Source organism: Lissotriton vulgaris, chromosome 1_2 (genome assembly GCF_964263255.1).
Source record: "Lissotriton vulgaris chromosome 1_2, aLisVul1.2, whole genome shotgun sequence".
NCBI classification, from domain to species: Eukaryota; Metazoa; Chordata; class Amphibia; order Caudata; family Salamandridae; genus Lissotriton; species Lissotriton vulgaris.
In genome coordinates, this window is record NC_141686.1 from 88330365 (window position 1) to 88349738 (window position 19374).

A 19374-nucleotide genomic window follows, 5' to 3' on the forward strand; every position below is an offset into this window, starting at 1 on the left:
GGAGGGAACACTATAGCAGCCCAACCCAATTCACTCTAGCTGCGCAGCAACCGTTAAGGACTTAAACCAATTTGACTGCGAGCACCGGCTTAAGATTGAGTGCCCAAGCTGTTTTAACTCCTTTTGCTTGCAACTAAGTTGGTCTGGGAACCTTATGATGCAGCAGGAGGGCTAAAAAGTGCTCCTTTCATTTCTGGTGAGGGTGGTCTCAATCTCCTGGTGCCATGGTAGAGGAGTAGGGAAACCGCCAGCGCACCGCTCATGCACACAGAGCAGACTGACGCTCTGTCCTAACACTTCACAAAGACTCAAGAAAGGGCGGGTTCTCACTCCTTGTGCCACTAGAAGAGGGGCAGGGACACTGTTGGCGCTTCACTTGAAGGGACTCGAGGTCACGATTCCTCCGTCCGCCAAACCGCTCTCCACAATATTCTTATATTCACCACCAGAGTGAGCACTTACGAGGAAGAGCACAGGCCGTCAAAGTAGTGTATATCTGGCATTGCAGCACCTGTACCAGCATCTACGCCGTCCAGGAGCCCTAGACAGGACCCTACATTGTTCTCGTTCCCAGGAACTCAAATTAGTTCCAAGTCAGCTCCACACCACTGCACAGCAATCCCTTCCACGGCGCCATAACATTGTAATCCAAGACAGAACACAGAGGGTTAGGTAAGTCCAACATTTATTCAAGACTGTTACATAAGTTTCCTAGCTCACATTTCTCTCTCTCTTCACTAATGCATTAACTCTGTCTGTCACCAAGATTCTAAAGATAATACCAAATGAGGAGGGGGTAAAAAAGGGAACAGAGGCAAAGAAGAAAGCAATGGTACAAATCCTTGGTCTGGGTCTAACTTGCTAGGGCCAACAGCTGAGGGGAGTGGGTGCCTCCTTTTTTCTGCAGATAAAACATGCAGTTGTGTTGTCTATACTCATAAGGACTACCTTGCCTTGAATCTGCAGGAAAAAAAACTTTCATATCTAGTTGAATGGCTATCGGTTTCGACTGATTTGTGTGGAGACCCCGTGTAGGCTGTGGCCACAAACTCGTGCTGTTGAGATGGGCTCCTCTGCTAGCTAGAGATGAGAATGTGGTGATGGTGGTGGCTACCTGCGGAACTGTGGCTGCAAAGGGCCTGCCAGCAACAGATTGTTGCTGTTCCACCACTGCAGAAAGTGATGGGTGCTGGCCGTTACCAACACCAGATCCTCCATCTGACCCTCCAGTTGTGACCACTGGCTTGAGAGGCACTCCTGAAGCAGGCACACGTGAAGTCTGGCATGGAGCACTATGGCAATGCATGAGTCCATTAATCCTAGAAGACAAATAACTGCAAAATGGAAGTGGATTGAGTAGCTGAAAAAGCAGATGCTGCTGGAATGCTTGCACCCTTTGAGAGCTGGAGAAAGCCTTGCCCATGACTAAGTATAGGACTGCCCTGAGAAGCGAGTGGGTCTGGAGTGACAGTAAGTGAGACTTTGTGGCATTCACTGTGAACCCTAGGCTGTGTAGGAGGGAGACTGTAGCCTAGGTGTGAGCTAGGCATTCTTGTCTGTTTGCATTCTTGATCAGTCAGTAGTCTAGCCAGAAGATGTGAATTTCTCCCCTCCTCAGGTGAGTTTCTACCACCACTTCACACTTGGTGAAAACATTTGGAGCTGTAGAAATGCCGAAGGGCAGCACCTTAAACTGGTAGTGTTGACCACTTACCATGAAGCAAAGATAGAGCTGATGCACTGGATGAAGCGGGTTGTGAAAGAAGGCATCTTTCAGGTCCAGGGTGCCCATAAACTCATCCTGGTGCAGCAGGGGGGGGGTGACATCCTGCAGGGTGACCATGGGGAAATGTTCAAACAGGATGTATCTGTTGAGAGGGTGGAGGTCCAGAACTGGCCTGAGAGAACCGTCCTTCTTGCATATGAGAAGGTATAGCGAGTAGATGCCTTTGCTTTGGTGCTACCAGAGCACTGGCTCTATAGCTCCTCTGAATAAAAGTGCCTGCACCTCAGCTCCACTTGTAGCAAAGTGAGATGTCCTGGGCTGAGGGTGTGGGTGAGGTTGTGACGAGCTCCAGGCAGTAGGTGTGCTTGTTGATGGCTAAGACACATCGGTCGCCGGTGATTTCTTTCCAGAAAGGAAAAACTCTGTGAAGTCTCACCCGACAAGTGTTGTGTGATCAGCGGGATGTAAGGCAAGTCAGTGTTTGGAGGAAGAGGCTACATTACTAAGGGTTCCTCTGCCTTGGCCCTTGGAGCGGGTCTCTCTAAAGAAGCCTCATGTGAAACCCCTGCAACCCTGTGAGTTATAACTCTGTTGCTGCCCATGGTAGGGGTCAAGTGGTTCTAGGGAAGTGGAATTAAAGTCGCATATTTGCCTTCTGACTCCGAAAGATCTCACTGCCAGGAGGGACCTGTAGGCCACCATTGCCTTGGAGATTTGGGTCTTGCTTGATTTTTTCAAGCATGGTGTCAATCTGCAGTCCGAACAGGTGGTCCTCATCAATCGGCAGGTTGGCGAGGTGTTGCTGCACCTTCGGCTTGAAGCCAGATACACAGAGCAAGGAGTGGTGTCAAAGAATGACTGATGTGTGCACTTCCTTGGTTGTTCTATCTGCCGCATCCAGTGCAAACTTAACAGCTGCACTGGAAATAGCCTTGCCTTCCACAATTAGCTCCCCCATCCCTCCTTTTATAATACTGGTGTGTTGAAGGAGCCTTCCTACTCCTATCAGAGCGAGAGTCTGCCTACCGAATTGGAGAAGTGCAAGCTGTGGCCACTCCCACCACTACTCTCTTCCTCGTAGCACCAATCTTCTTGCTCTCCTTGTCAGGAGGCAGAGTTCCTAGTGCCCCAGGTTGCTCCTCTCTTGCCAGCAGTGGCAACCACTAACGAATCTGGTGGACATGACCCCTGACGTAGAGTGGGTCAGAGGACTCCTGTTTACATATCTTTTCAATACGTGGGGTCACCACACGAGATTTCACTAGCTCTTTAAAGATCTAAGGAGCAGATTTAATCATCTAGTTGAGCATCAGGAGGCTTTGGACAGTTTTTGAGAGCAGCTCCACTACAAAGTCCTCATCGCCGTGGCGTACATCTCTATCTTAGGGTAGGCAGCAGAGCGTTGAATAATGCTGTGGTGTCATCTGGCGGGGAGGCCTTACTGCGACGTGTTCTAAATCAGGGTCTGTCCGAGTTTCTATGTTCTAATTCTTCCAAGGATCTCCTCAGGTACCAGGAAAGACTGGAGCAAAGTCCTCAGATAGAGAAAAAGGGCTAGGCATACTGTATGACTCTAGGATGGTGTACCAGGAGATCAGGCAGACTCACCCAATGCAGTCTCCTCTTCCTAGTGCTCCAATGAGAGGCAAAGATGGCAGCTGGCGAGGAAGGTTGACCTGGAGGTATTTAGAATGGCATCATTTGAAGGGCACCCATTCCATTACCTTGAGTATGTCTCCATTCTTCGAAGGGTAGTCAGGAGCACACAATGGCCCAAATGGCCCCAAGGGCTGAGAGGCTGAGTCGCAGATCGATGATGAATGGATTCAACAGGATTAGAAGAAACGCCTCTGAGTTTTCTCAATAGAGATGTAAGGCAACAGAATCCAAGTCGCGATGGGGAAGTGACAAACTTGTTGAGACGAATTCCTGGATCACATCCGAACTCAATGGCTGAGAAAAACAGTCTAACAATGGACTTGATGCCCATGCGTACCTATGCGGTCGGGTGAGGATCGAGCAGGTAATACCGAGCGGTTTCGCCGATAGGAACAATGTTTCCACGAGGTGATCCCGCCCTCGCCTGAGACCATGAAGTGCAAATTAGCACCAATACATATACGCCATTAAGATACAAATCGTATGTATAAACACGCATGTTTAATAATTAACAGCGCAAAGAAAAATATAAAAATCAATCCTATTTATTTAAATATAGGAGTGGTATATACAGGGCTGGACCCTGTATGGTCCTGATGAAAAGCTTGGAGAGCTTGAAACATGTCGACCACAGAACACTGATCTAGCCCAAATTCAAGGTTAGATAACAGTGTTACCCCATTTTAGTATACCAAACTAGGAGCAGAATAAATTGTTGAGGCCCACTAGCACGGTATTTTTAATCACACAACCACTCCACCACCACAACACTATACACCACACATAGCCTTTCACAAATATAGTGCTCCTGCGTAGTCCGCTAGTCGCAGCACGCCCCTTTTCGTAGAGAACTGGGATGGCCCCAATGATGAAGCATGTCACCGTGGGGAAACCCCGGTGAGTGAAGGGACTCTAGAAAGAAAATTTTCTTTCTCTTTATGGTAGACACTGACAGAATTACGCAGTAACCATACACACAAACTAGGTCTCTGAACCCATCACAGTGGGTTCCTGACTTTCTCATGCGTACCTACGACCAGAGGAGTCACCACCAAAGATTTGTGACCTAAGAGACTTCTTTGAAGGAAAACAACCTGCAAACATGTGAACCCAACACTAGATGGCAAGAGCATACAGAGCAGCTACAGCCTCCTGTGCTATGAACAAATGAGACCTCTCTGGGCCTAACCAGATAACATGTCTGGGGAAATCAAAGAGCCCTGTCATTTTGCAATATGCAGTATTGTCATTCAGGAGCCAAGAGTGATCAATCCCCTGCTTTGATCTATGACAAGGAAGATCTCCATCCTACCATCGACCTCTGGTGTCATTGCCACTTTCCCCTCTGGTGTGGGCGGACAGCATTCCATCCTAAGGCGGGTATGCAACTCCTTACCCAATCAATTCCTCAGTCTGCTCACCACATAGGAGGCAACTTTGTCCACCAACAGACTGAGGATGGTATAAATCCTCAAGATCTAACATGTCTGACAGGGTGTTCCCCTTGATTCTCCCTTCCTTGTGTCCCGGTTTACTGTCACCCGATTTACTTTCTAGATTGGGGCGCCAATGTCGGGTCGCCTGGTGTTCCTCATATGGATCCCAGGGAGAAACCATTCTGTCAACCAGGTCATCACCTAAGCCAACATCTCTTATGTCTGGTGAGTCATGTGGTTGGGCATTAACGGTGGGTCCACCAGGTCTCTTAGTTCCTCTGTCTCTGGGCCTACGGGACACAGATCCCTTTCCAGGAAGGTTCATATTAGTTATCGAAAGCAGTCCCATAAGGATTGTGCTCGCTTATGTGTGCGGTAAGGGCTTTCCTCGGCTGTGTGCCAGGAAGTCTTGGAGGTTTTTAAGCCCCAATGGACTTTCCCGTAATTGAGGTGTTCAGGGCTGCAAGACGTTAACTGCAGTAATTTCTTCTCCAAAGGCGCAATTGTGACAGATAAAACCTTGGACAACGAGGCATCAACCCCCCTGAGATGGAGTCACCCCCAACGGATGTACTGCACCTCCTCCGAGTAAGCAGAGTGATGCCCTTGCATTTACCAAATGACTTAAATTGAGGATTTGCCATCTGGAGTAACCAGTTTTATATAATGCACCTGGGTTCGCTGAGGGAATTAGGTCTGCGCTGTTATGAAGGGAGTGACCCTGGGCAGAGTTAGGGGGCGCTACATGCATCAATACAGACTCCTGATAAAGGCAAGTCCTGCTCCAGGCCCTGTGGGGATTTTAAGAAGCACTCCGAGCTTCAAGTTTAGTACTTGTTTGCCGTCCTCTACTGCTCTGTTTGCAGCATATGCATGCTATTTTTCTTCCTTCCTATGTGAGAGACAGGTGCTGGGCAACGGACCAGCTCTGCGTTAGTGCCCTCTTGCAGTCGAAGGATCAAACCCTGCTAATAAATGCGTGGGACCAGAAAGCTTGCCCCATGGAGGGATGTAAAGAAAAAGCCAATTAAGGGAAAAGATTTTTTTAAAAATCCCTTACAAAAAGAACAAGCGTTATCATATCAGTCTTAGTCCCAGACCAAAAATCTCGCTTTCCCACATTCATGCTACAGACAGAACCTGAACCTGATATGGTGGCTTCAACACTAGACCATTGTACCTAAACATTTTCTCGCCATGAAGTTTAAAATGCGTCCACTTTGTTCAATACACTGCAGGTGGTGCAGAATGTGGCAGTGCATCCCCTTCTGGTCTGTTGCGCCGGGACGCCCCTGGGTAAGCTGAGCGCATTATAAATTTCATATTATTATTATTATCTTAAAGCTCAGTCATCTTAGAAAATTACATTGGCTGCCTGTGCACAAGCACATTCAGTTTACATCTCTAACCCCAGTACAGTGCATCTACCATGAGATCAGCCCAAAACACTTGATAGACGTCAGCCTTACTTTCCTACTGAAGAGAATGAGAGACCAAGATTTTTAGGCAGCTAAAGGATGAAATAGCCTTCCATTGTGGGAGGTGGATGAAGAATTTAAATTCAGGAAAATGCTAAAAACATGGATACTTTTCTCTCGTTTTATTTTACCTTGCTCTGTTTGCTTAGTGCAGGGACGCCGTTTTGGGCAGCTGTTGCGCTGTATAAATCCAACAAGTCATTCATTCACACATACTGGAGTACAGCATCCTGCCCTTCAGGGAAGTACTGCTCACCACAATAGACTGAGCTAGGAGTATATTCGAGACAAAGACTTGAATCTCTTAGAGGCTCATTACTTGATATCTGTTGTTCCTGAACCCAGTACTGTTCTCTGGGTCAATGTCCAGTTTCCTCCAGCATGTTCTCTAATTGGGAAGTGTGGCAGGGCGGGTAAAGTCCAGTGAAGCATCAACCTTCCCTGAAGGACCAGCTGGAGTAGACATAATCTGACCTATATGCATTAGAACTTGTGGTGCGGGCGGAGACAAAGAAATGTGGGCTGGGAGATTTAACTGCACTCCTGAGCCTTCAGCTTCACACTGAGTGTGTCCAATGAGGAATACGAGCACATGGATATACATTGGAATTATTTTGAAATTAGTTTTTTGGGGGGAGTTTTATATAGCGTGAACTCGATCCGAAGGTATCAGAGTGCTTTACAGCTTCGAGGTCGATCGCTCTATCCGTAAGGCCTGGTTGAACGCGGAGTGCGGGCATCCCACACCACCTCCTCGAGAAACCAGTTATTGCTCGACCTTGCTGCACTCAGCCAAATGTGGAGAGGGGTGAAGTTGGCCCAGTTTGCAAAGCCATAGTAGGACAGACCCTAAGACACAAGCCCTTTAGTAGTCTGAGGATTACTTGCTAAATGGCACAGCCGTGCATGGGCTTTAGTTTACCTATGTCAAGGTTTTGCTAGCTTTCATTTCACTCAGGGAAACAATACCCTGCATGTGGATCTCTGCCTTAAATACAACAAAAATATTGAAGAAACCTTACAACAGGTTCCATTATAGTTAGAATGTGTAGTGAAGAACACTTACCGGGAACACTACAAGGCAGAGGGACACGGTGAAGTGTTGAAATCATCTGGCAATGAAGTTGATCAGAGTAGAGAGGTATCCTGAAAATACAATTTTGTGAGGTCCATGCTTTTATTACCCATGTCTATGCTAGTGACCCGTTGATGTATCTAAGCTGCCAATCAACCGCTGGTTCCTCTTTAAGACTCTAGGTCAATGGTTCCCAAACTTTTGACTCCTGAGGACCCCCATTGAGTCACCACTGAAAGCCGGGGACCCCCCAAGCAATTTGTATGAGTTGGCGACACATTGCGAGTGGCAAATTGCGAGTCGCTAAATGAAATGTACAACAGTGTGTTTAACACTGTTTGGGATTCCCAATGGGGTCGCATATTGCGAGGTTCATTAATATTAATGAGCCTCTCGCAATTTGCGAGCCCATTGGGAATGCCAGCCCTTCCAGGTATGGTGGCCTGCTGGGCTCTGCAGGCCACCATGTCTGGGACTGCTTTTAAATAAAGCAGTTAAAAAAAAATGCAGCCCGTTTACCATGCATTAAAAAAAAAAAAAGACAATGAAACGTTTTCATTTCATTTTCTAAGGGCAGGCAGAGGTCCCTGGGACCACTGCCGGCCCTTAAAAATAATTTTGCATGCATTTGCAGAGGGGAAGGGGTCCCCTGGGGACCCCTTCCTATTTGCGAATGCATTACTATCTACTTGAAGTAGGTGGTAATTGAGAGTGATTTGCGACCGCAAAACATTTGTACCTGGTTTTGAGACTCGCTATTTGGAAGGGATTTCCACTTCCAAATAGCAGGTTGCAAAACCTATTTAGCGGGTCGCAAACAAATTGCGACTCCAAAATAGGCAATGTACATGGCCAATAGGTTTTTGCATGTGTAAACAGGTTTACAAACCCAATCGCGCATATAAAAACGGATCGTACATCTGGCCCTTAGTATTTTACATTGAAGAAATAGCCCCTCCGTCACATGTATTTCATTTGCTTTATAGCATCTCCCATACCATTCTAGGATGTCAGAGCACTTTACATCACACACATATAGAGACTTTGAAATATACATGTAAATTGGTGTGTATATAAAATGTTTAAAGAGTGCTTGGTCTGAAAAACTCAGGATTCAGAACATAACACAGTTGCTAGCACTGACTTTAACATTAAAAATGTATTTCCACCCAAATAAATCTTTTTAGCAGCATCAGGATAATGAATAACTGGGAAAAAAAACCTAAGTTACTAACTGGTACCATTCAGTTTGCAAGCAGCTCTTTGATGACAGTTTATAGGTCCCTCTGCTACATTACGATTGTCACTTATGAAGTGCACAGTAACGAAAGAATCTCGGTGACAAAAGCAGTAACCACAAACCTATGCACATAAAATACTGCTTTTTAAAATGCATGTTACACGTTCTTTGCATTGGGCACATTAACCCTCTGTGCTACATTAGTTATGTAAAAGCTGCCACTGAACAAAACTCTCCTCACGCTCCAGCAGGTACATTAATCACTGGCATTATCTTGACACTTTTATTGTTGCTGGGAAGCTGCTAATTATACAAGAAACTTTTCTGTGCTTTTAAAACGCTACGGACCCCCTGGGAATGTGTCACAGACCCCTGGGGGTCCGCGGACCCCAGTTTGGGAAACACTGCTCTAGGTAACTCCAATGATCCTTTTGCAACAGAGCTCATTTTCGTTTTCTTGAAGTCACCTTTCAATACCATCTAAATAGCTCATGTTATGTTATGTTATTATAACAGCCAGCAGACCCCTGCCCGCCTCAGATTTTTAAGCTGGGATGGCACGGGATGGAGGACAAAGTGCTTGCCCTGCTGAATCGTTCCTTGGAGACGGGACATGTGCCCTCCAATTTTAAAGAGGCAAGGGTGGTTCCTCTACTTAAGAAACCCGGTGCCGACCCAAAAAACGTAAAGAATTTTATGCCAATTTCTCAGCTTCCTTTTCTTGCCAAAATTCTCGAGCAGCATGTGCTGCCCTCTCTCACTCACTTCCTTCCTTGAAGGCAATCATCTCCTCGAGCCCAATCAGGCGGGTTTCAGAGCTCACCACAGCACGGAATTGGTAATGCTTTCCGTGCTGGATGACCTGAGGCTCAAGGCTGACAAAGAAAACCCTGTGCCCTGGTCCTCCTGGACTTATCCGCGGTATTTGATACCGTTAATCACTGCCAACTTCTATCGCGGATAAAGGACCAGGGGATACAGGGCACTGTCCTAGCCTGGTTGACGTCTTTCCTTGAAGACCGCTCGCAGCGAGTTCAACTCACAGACCTTGTGTCAAAACCAGCTAAGTTGACATGCGGTGTGCCCCAAAGCTCGGCTCTGTCATCCCTGCTCTTTAATATATATCTGCAGCCTCTGATGGCAGCATTGAACAGGATGGACTGTAGAGTTTATAACTATGCCGACGATACACAAATCCTGATCCAGATTGACGACTCAGCTAAGGCTCACTTGAGAATGCAAAACATCCTCAAGTTTACGATCAACTGGATGTCGGATAACTCTTTAAAAATAAACCCGGACAAAACGGAAGTCCTGGCAATTACGACAGCTGCCAATCCGTGGAGTGATCAGTTCTGGCCGGCCGAACTAGGGCCACTTCCAGAACCAGCACTGGCAGTAAAAAGCCTAGGCATTAAAATTGATGCCCTGCTATCCTTGACACAGCAGGTATCATCAGTGGTGGGCACTTGTGTTAGTTTGTTACGCCAGATGCGGAAACTCTCCCCACTGTTGTCCTTTTCCACGCTTAGGCTGGCAGTCTCTGCTCTGATTCTGGCACGGCTGGATTATGGCAATTCCTTATACTATAGCCTCCCAAAAAACCTTCTGGCCAGACTTCAGGTTGTAATGAACGATGCGGCCAGGCTCATTTTTAACAAACCTAGGCAAACTCGAGCCACGCCTTTACTATGTAGCCTACACTGGCTGCCAATCGCTCAAAGAGTAAAATTTAAGAGCCTCTGCATCGCACATAAGGCAGTCTATGGCTCAGCCCCCAAATACATCAAGTAAGTAAATACATCACTAAGTACATGCCAAGTAGGACTCTTCGGTCTGCGGATGCATGTAACCTGATATGCCCTCGGTTTAACCTCGCATCCAAGGGTGGCAGAGCATTCTCCAGTATTGTCCCCTTGGCATGGAATCACCTCCCAGCAGAAAGGAAGGAAACCAATCTGCTAGTGTTTAGGAAGAAGCTGAAGACTCTGCTATTTCTGGAGGCTTGGGGGCCCCTGTGATTCGGCAGTCTGGTGCCTACTGATGTTGTGTGTCCGCTGATAGCGCTTAGATACCTCTGGGTGATATAGCGCTCTACAAACCTATAATAACATAACATAACATATTAACATTTGCCAATGTTGTGAGTTGCAGTCCGTCTTCCAAGTTGATGAAACTCTGCTATCATTGATCGTCTAAACATAGATGCAGACTTCTCTAGATTTAGCTATACACCAAAATCAAGCAGCCACAATTTTATGTTTTTGAAATTCTGCTGCGCTTCGTCAGGTCTGTGAGCCATCTAAGTAAGGAGAGACAAATATTCCTTGATGTCTTAAGTGGGGTGCAAACAGCTATGCATTTTGAAAAGGTGAACTGACCAGACTTCAAACCAAAAGGATGTCCAGCAACCTGGTAATGGGCTCTTCACACAACCCTCAGGTATGTTCTTTGCTTTTTTGTGGATGGGAATATTTACATATGCAGCTTGAAGATCTCTTGCACATTATTGTGCCTTGTTTAATGTGAAAGAAACAGTCAAATATTTCCCCTTTTGATTAACTTTGTGGTCCGTAGATCTAATAATGTCACGTGGCCGATAGGGACATTGTCGAAATCACTAAGTTAGCATTAGCCTTTCAGCCATGATGCTGCTTTTGTGCACGGTACTACATGGCTTTATTTTTGCACAACTCGGTTTATGCCCTTCACATGAGAACTGTCTGATGTGCTTGTTCTCTGGTTGTTCCTGGAGTTTAGTCTGAACATTGTGAGCAAGGTCGATAAACAATGCCCTTTGTTATTCTATTTTGGTCAAGCCCTGGCACCTAGACAAAACATACTAATACAACTGCTGCTGGAGACTCGTACTTTTGATATTAATGGGGATACATGTTTAGGTGACACACACAAGGAGAGGGCGCTTTCCAGGGAAAAGAGCCACACAAACTTAATACATAGAAATACCATATATAGTCTAAGGTATGGGGTCTGCTGACAAAGCCCAGATATCTTTATTATATAATACCTATTCTTACCAAGGGGAGGGAGGTTAGGCACTATAGTCCTTTCTCTATTTTCTTTGCATGATGACTTCTCCCTTTATGATGCATAGCCTAGCTGCAATGCTAACTATATTAGTTTTATGCATTTTTCTGCTTGTTGTGGCCAGCATACTGCATGTTGGAGCACAACAGTTAAAATAAATATTCTAAACTATATTCATGTCTCGGTCAGATCTTATTGTGGACAAGTATGAGAGGGTGAGCAAAAAGGTGTGACTTGTTACCGTGATTCCTGAGAGATCCGCGAGTGTTGTGTTCAAGGGTGTCTAATCATTTGTTTCTTCACGAGTGTGTAGGAGAGCGAGTGAGACACTATAGCTAGTCAGTCCTGGGCTCGTGGGCACTAAGGTGGTGGGAAGGCTTGGCCTCTATACACAGAGGTCCCATAATCCTGCACATAGGTCGGTGTATGTGCAGAATCCCTGCAGCATGGCACTGCCAACATTTGGTCTGGTACTTCCATACGAGAACCCTGAGTAGCGCTTGTTCACAATACCCTCTGACGAGTTTCGGAGACGTCCTTGGTGAGCGGGGTTTACCTCCTATAGTAGAGGTTTTCTAGGTTTTTCAAGCTTGAATTTTACCCAGTGTTGTGCCATCGTTTCCAAAAGGGCGACTAATATTGCTGTGCCAAACCGCGGTTACTGCTCATTTGACTAGTTATGGAGTCCCGGTTGTGGGAGCAGAATTTATATTTGTGGTGGAGGCGAATGCAGCTTTCCTCTTTGGAGTTTTTTACTCCTGGGTTAGGTTTCCCGCTGGTGATGGAAACAATAACTTCTTTCATGAATATGAACGTGGTGGGGTTCCGCAAGTTTAATCGTCCATATTGTTTACTTGAAGTTTCCGTTGTCAGCTTGGGAGCATACCATATGGTTTAATGGCACCCTTTCTCACCATGTCTCAGTGGTCCGACTTGGCCCCTTATCGGTCGATTGAGCCAAATGGCCCGCTTTGGCAGGATTTACACCACATCCAAATTATCTTGGTGTTTCAGCAGTACGTTTACAGGTGAGTCAGCGCCTAGAGGCTGTAGCTGACATGGATAAACAACAGGAATTACCAACGATTATTGTGAACATATATAAATCCGTGGGGCACAATAATCTAGGAATTAGACCTTTTACTCAAACACAGAATATAAATCAATCATTTGTAAAGCGCACTACATACCTGCGAGGGTCTCAGGGCTCTGGGGGAGGGGCGCTACTGATCAAACAGCCAGGTCTTGAGTATCCTCCTGAAGGTCAGCAGGTCTTGGGTCTGTCGTAGGCTCAGTGGGAGGGTGTTCCATGTCTTGGCGGCAAGGTGGGAGAAGGATCTCCCACCGGTGGTTGTTCTTCAGATGCGCGGGACGGTGGCGAGAGAGGTCGGCAGAGCGTAGCCCGCGGTTGGGGATGTAGGAGAGCCGTCTGTTGAGGTAGGCTGGGCCAGTCTTGTGGAGTGCCTTGTGTGCGTGGATGAGGTGCTTGAAGGATATCTTCTTGTTGACGGGGAGCCAGTGCAGGTTTGTCAGGTGGGGGGGTGATGTGGCCGTGGCGTGGTACGTCGAGGATCAGTCTTGCCGAGGTGTTTTGGATGCATCGTAGTCGTTTGATGAGCTTGGTAGGGGCTCCCGCGTAGAGGGCGTTTCCGTAGTGGAGTCTGCTGCTGACGAGGGCCTGGGTGAATGTCTTTCTTGTATCTGTTGGGATCCATCTGTAGATCTTGCGGAGGTGAGGTCCATTCTGCGATCAAGACGGGTGAGCAACAGTTTGCTAATGGTATTTGTCACTGTTATAGGACATAGAATACAGAGTGTGATGGTACTCAATACACCACATAGTATGATAGAGGTTCCTATGCATTTTTGTGAAATTTGGAGTGCATGTTTCTTTTTTTATTTTGTTTTACAGATGCCATCTGCATCCCTTGAAGCGGAGGATTTGTATAAGGTTGCATTTATTCCAACCAAGTCATTCTAAATTTGATAAATTCTATTTCTAAGTTGACACAAGTTTGGTCACACCCTTTTTTTTCGATCCAGTAGCAAACTATTAATAGATACAGGTCCTGAAGAAAGCCTCCGATGATTCTACCCAATTGGCTGAAACATGTCAACCTTAATAGAAAGCAGCTATTTTTGAACACTGCTTTTTGCACAGTTTTTATTGAGAATGATAATAAATATCTAAAACAAAGACTGTTTCTCTCTTTTCCATTCATTTTAACCTTGCACTTTTTCTGCACTGCACTTCTCATGGTTACCTGGGAAACCATCTGTGATCACTTTTCTTAACTATATAGAAATCCTTTTGATTCTTCTCTCTGGTTCTCCTTTCTCGACCCACTTTGGAGTTATTCCAAGGAGATAGCCTCTATGATCAAGAGGTATATCGGTTGGTTGGTCGGTTACCCAGATGATGATACTGATCACCAAGGTAATTGATGGGAATCCATTCTCTTATTAAGGGGCCCTGTGATTACACTTTTCTATTCCCAATTGCTACAAGGGATTATTTGGTACTGACATTTTTCACTTGAGTGTCTGGTCCTTTCTCTTTGAAACCCCCGGTTTAGTTTGTATTAGTGATTAAGTATTTGGGGAAGTGAACTGTGGCTGGCCGTTGAAAATCCCTTTGACCCTTAATCTCTGTTTTTGGTGCAGTGACAATCCTCGACAGCGCAGCGGAAGTTTAGTATGGGAGGCCCTCCGACCTTGTTTGGAGGTGAGAGCAACCGATGCATTCATTACAGTGGTAACAGCATCTACATGAGCTGCACCCCTTGAAATTATGAGATAGTCCTCCAAATTGAAACGGATCTAAAACTGACGATTAAGGCAGTCTTTTGGGACAACTTTACCTTCGCTTATGACATTTTATTGAAGGAGGCAGATTGGCCTCGTCCATTAATTTTGGGTTCTTCCCGAGGAGAGGAGGTTATACTTCCGAGTTTTTCCCGTTACTTCTCTAAAGAAGCTAAACAAGCTTACGCGTCAGAATGAGCATTGGCCCTGGTGCCAGCTGTGTATCGGAATCAGGTGGGCCGGAATCAAGATTCACCTGCACATGAAATTCCTTTATGATCCATGCCAAAGCCACAATATCCAATCAAGCGTGAGGCAAAAGCATCCGTAAGTGATATTTTGACCCAACTGATATATGAAGGTGTCAATGAACCCTGTGTTTCATCCTTGAATAATCCTGTTTCCGATATCGAAACCAGACAGTTTGTTCCGTATAGTTTTAGATCACAGACATTTAACAGTCACGTTCGTACATTTGCAGTGCAGAACACACAGCTCAGCGTTGGTGAATAACATTGTTCACAAAAAAAAAAAAAGCACTGGATATTTTCAATGGGTTTTATAGTCCCAATTTGGCTCCTAATAGCCGTGACTTGACCGCATTCATTGCAGTCGGCAATCCAGAGTGATTTACGCGTTTGCCTATGGGCTATAAGAACAGTCCTGGGTCTTTTACTGCGCTGGTCATGTCTCTTTAGCACGACAATGACCCTCATGCTTTCTCATACGTCTATGCAATTTGTTTGACGGATGATGAATTAATACAGCATCTTGTACGTATGGATCGCATCTTGGGATTCAAATTTAATTTTGCCAAGTCATACATCGCCTATTTGGTGGTACTCTTCTTGGGCTACGAGCTCAATAATGTAGGTAGGGGGTTGGCCCCCACTTTCTGGGGAAATGTGCACAATTGCAACCTCCAGCTAAATTGAAAAAATTACAACCTTGCTGGGATTTTTAAACTTCGGGAGGACATACATTTTAATTAAGCCCAGCATATCAAACTGCTTTACGCGTTGATACAACCCTCTTTTTCCTCTTCTAGCTTGATTCCGAAACATACCTCGAATCTTCGATCTTTGCAGTCTGATCTACTTGGGACCAACTTCTCGTTTACACTTGACAATTCTACGCACTTGGTTATAAGAATTGTGCCAGGGACTGTAGGTTTCACTTATTTGACATTCAATGAAGGTGAAAAATCGCATTTGTACACATCAGCTGAAATGTGCTTTTCCACGGTTGGGAAACGTTTGACAGCTGTCCAGATGGCGATTCTGAAATAACGCTCTCTGGCGCAGGGAAAACGCATTCTTATGATCTTTAGAAGCAGTGACAAAGGCTAGTGTTCCGAATTCTAAAGCTTTGCATCCGCATTGGATAGAATGGGCGAGTTCTTTGACATCAGCTGATGCCACTTTAAATTTGATCCCTCTTGGCAAACACAGGAGCTTTTACAATATGAACATGTTCATCCTACTCCGTCTTTGCTTTCTCTGGATCAGTACAAAAGTATCGTCTTTAACGATAGTTCTGCTTAGCCAGCCGTTGGGTCAAAGCATGCTTATTAGGTGGTTTGCACTATCGTGGCGGGTTCCATTGTGAATGGTGAATTTAAATCTTCAATAGTCCATACACAGGTGCTTGACGACTACTGCTCAATTAGCGGAGCTGCGTGCTTTGATTTTAGCTCTAGAGTTTGCTGACCCTGATGTGAACACTCTAATTGTGTGCAATTCCTACTACTGTGTGCAGGCTTTCAATGACAAATTATTCTTTTGGTCTCAGAATGATTATCAAGATGCTAAAGGTGGCGCAGTAAAGCATAAAATGCTTTGGGTCAGAGTGGCCGAACTTGAAAAACATTTGCCACACGGATGCAAACCATACTCTTGGCCATCAGCGTGTAGGAAAACATGCTGCTGGTAATTCTTTGGCTGAAGAAGCAGCTAAATCTGCAGTAGCCTCATGTTCAGTAGCAGCCGTAACTAGGTCCATGACTAAAAGTGATAGATATTCTTGCAGCAATTGCTGCTACGAAGGGTGGGATGGAGTTGCCGCAAGGTTTCCCTCGAAGTATTCTAATAATTTGTCACCTGAGCAAGTCCCATCTGCTACGATACCGTCCGTTGGGGATTGGCTGATTCCCAACTGATTCCCAACATGGACCGCAGACTTCCTTTGATCACAGCCGCATATGAAAGCATGGCTTCTGCAAATGCCGGCGTTTCAGCGACTGTATCCATTTTACAGCAATGTTATTGGTGGCATGGTTTTATAAGCAAACCCGTAATTATGTACGGTCGAGTGACATTTGTAAACAGATTAAACCCTTTACGGCTGCACGCCCACCACATACACATCTATAAATTTCTTATCAACGGTTTGGTTGTACTTATGATCACTGCGGTCCTTTGACATCTGACACTGCATATAAACATATTTTAGTTGCAGTGGATTTGTGCACTCGATTCCTTTGAGTTTGGCCGAAACGCAGTGATGACGCTCGCAAGGTCATTAGAGATTTGCGTGTCTTTGTCAGGACTTTTGTCTGTGACACCTTCCATTCTGACCAAAGTCCTGCGTTTGCCTCTAAAGTTTACAAGAATGCAATGAAGTCCTTGGGGTGCGGGTGCAGTTTTCGTCTCCATACAGGCCTGAACGCAATTCTATAGTGGAGCGAATGAACAGTGACTTAAAGCAATCTTTAACAGCTAGTCTTAGATAGTGGCAGGGGTCAGTTGACTCATTGGTATAGGATTCAACGTGCACCTAATCTCCCAAGAAGATCTGGATGGGCAGACCCCATACGAAATGCTCTTTGGCAACAAAATGTTTGTGCCAGACCTTGATGGTATAGACACTGTGGCGGCTGCCGCAACCTTTGACGCAGATAACCATTATGATATGTTGCAGAATCTACACAAGACATGAGATGCTCTTGCAAAGGATCATTTGCCCTAGTCCACAGATGAGGCAGTGCTGATTCCAGTAACTTGCTGTCTTCCTAAAGTTTGTGATCTGGTACGAGAAAAGCTGGAGAACATGAAAGAATATTGTCTCTCTTATCGTGCACATGTCCCAGTTCTGGGATTGAAGGGTACTCCTACAGTGATTTTGCCTCCGTTGCTTGGACGCGAGGAAAACAGATGTATTTCTATGACAATGTCAAGCTACAGAATATGGCCGATACTGAATAGTGTGATTCCCAGTATTCCAAGCCGAGCCCTTTCAATGAATCCGATGTCTTCAGCTTCTTCAACTGAATGCAGACATTGAACATAATTCTCCAGTTGAGGTAGTCATTGACATTCCTAACAGTACCATACATAATCCATCTGATACTGCAAAGCCTTCATTATTTCGTTTGGGAGTAAACGGTTACCATATGGATCGCACAAGTTTCTCTTATGATTCATCTTCTTCGTCCTCATCTGTGTCATCGCCACCGACACGTACCTGTCTTTTCATAACATGGTTTAAAAAGACTTACCTAGTCCCGCCCTGGAAATACATCTGGTTGGTACTTAGACATATTCCTTTTCATGTGGATTGGGGTTTTATAACAGTGTTTTTTTTACTCATCAATGGTCATTACTGGTCTGAACGCTCTGCAGTCAAATTTGTTGATGGAGTTCTGGCTCCCCATAGATCGTCCAATATCATGAAAAGAGATCAAACCCGTGTGAACATTTGGCCTTCCCTGTTACTGATGGCATTGTTTGGGATAAGGTTGCATTCGATATTCATGGTCAGACGGAGGTCCTGAACATTCCATACGTGTTCAGCGTTTCATTAGAAAATGTGGCATCACTAGACATACACTGACAACTGAGATGTTCAGGCCGTTTATTCATTGTTTTATGATTTAAAATATTATGCTGCATTTGATGCTGAGGATTTATATTTGAATTCGGCCAATTATGTGGCTTTGTTCTATTACCAACATTAAGGCCATAATTTCTTACACTTTAAGACTGATTTTTAATTTTACACAATGGGAACATTGCCAGACTGCTTTACGGGGGAGTTATAATACTAAAAGGCGTAAGTTCACATACTTTTCAGAGTATATTTCCAATCCAGAGTCGTTTTTCTAGAAGTTAAAATTGACATCTCAATCAAAATTTAGATTGGCACACACTAAATTGGTTTATTCTAAATCCTTTAGGACTGATTTGGCATTACATGGTTACAAACATTAGAAAGACACCATTGATTTGAAGTCCATTTAGGGAACTAAAAAGATTGGCAGGTGCAGGGCACTGAGGCTCTGCATTGTGCATGCCTAATAGCGACTCAACTTTTGTTTTTAAATGACACGGTGCAACAACTTACTTATCTTGGTATGGCACCAACCCAAAATTTGAATATTCCTTCTATTCCTTCGTTGGCGGAGTATGATACATGCGTTCACACACCAATCTTACAATTGACGTATTGATTGCACTGATCCAAACTGGAAGTATACATTCTTCTGATCTTGACCCCTTGTGGTGGTTATTGTGGCCAACAAGTTCCAATGCATCTCAACTGTGATTTCTTAAAGCGAACAAAGGTTTCACACAAAGCAGTCCTGATCCACGTTTTCCACATTCTCATTGAGTCACCACGTATTCAGTGGGGAAATTGTGTCAGCAATGGTTGGAACACTCAACATTGTCGTCAGTGAAACAACACCTGTCCCTTTTGGCAAGTCACATCAATTTGGCTGACTTTGCAGTACGCCTGCGCCAGGTTGACCAAGCTAGTTTGGAAAAAGTCCTTGCAGTGGTAGATAATAGCATTGATACATTGTCTTCCCATATATACACCTTGGATAATATGGTTTCATCAGTTATTGATATTGTACAGAATGATATATCTGTGTTGTACCATGGTCAAAATCAATTGCGCTCTGTAAT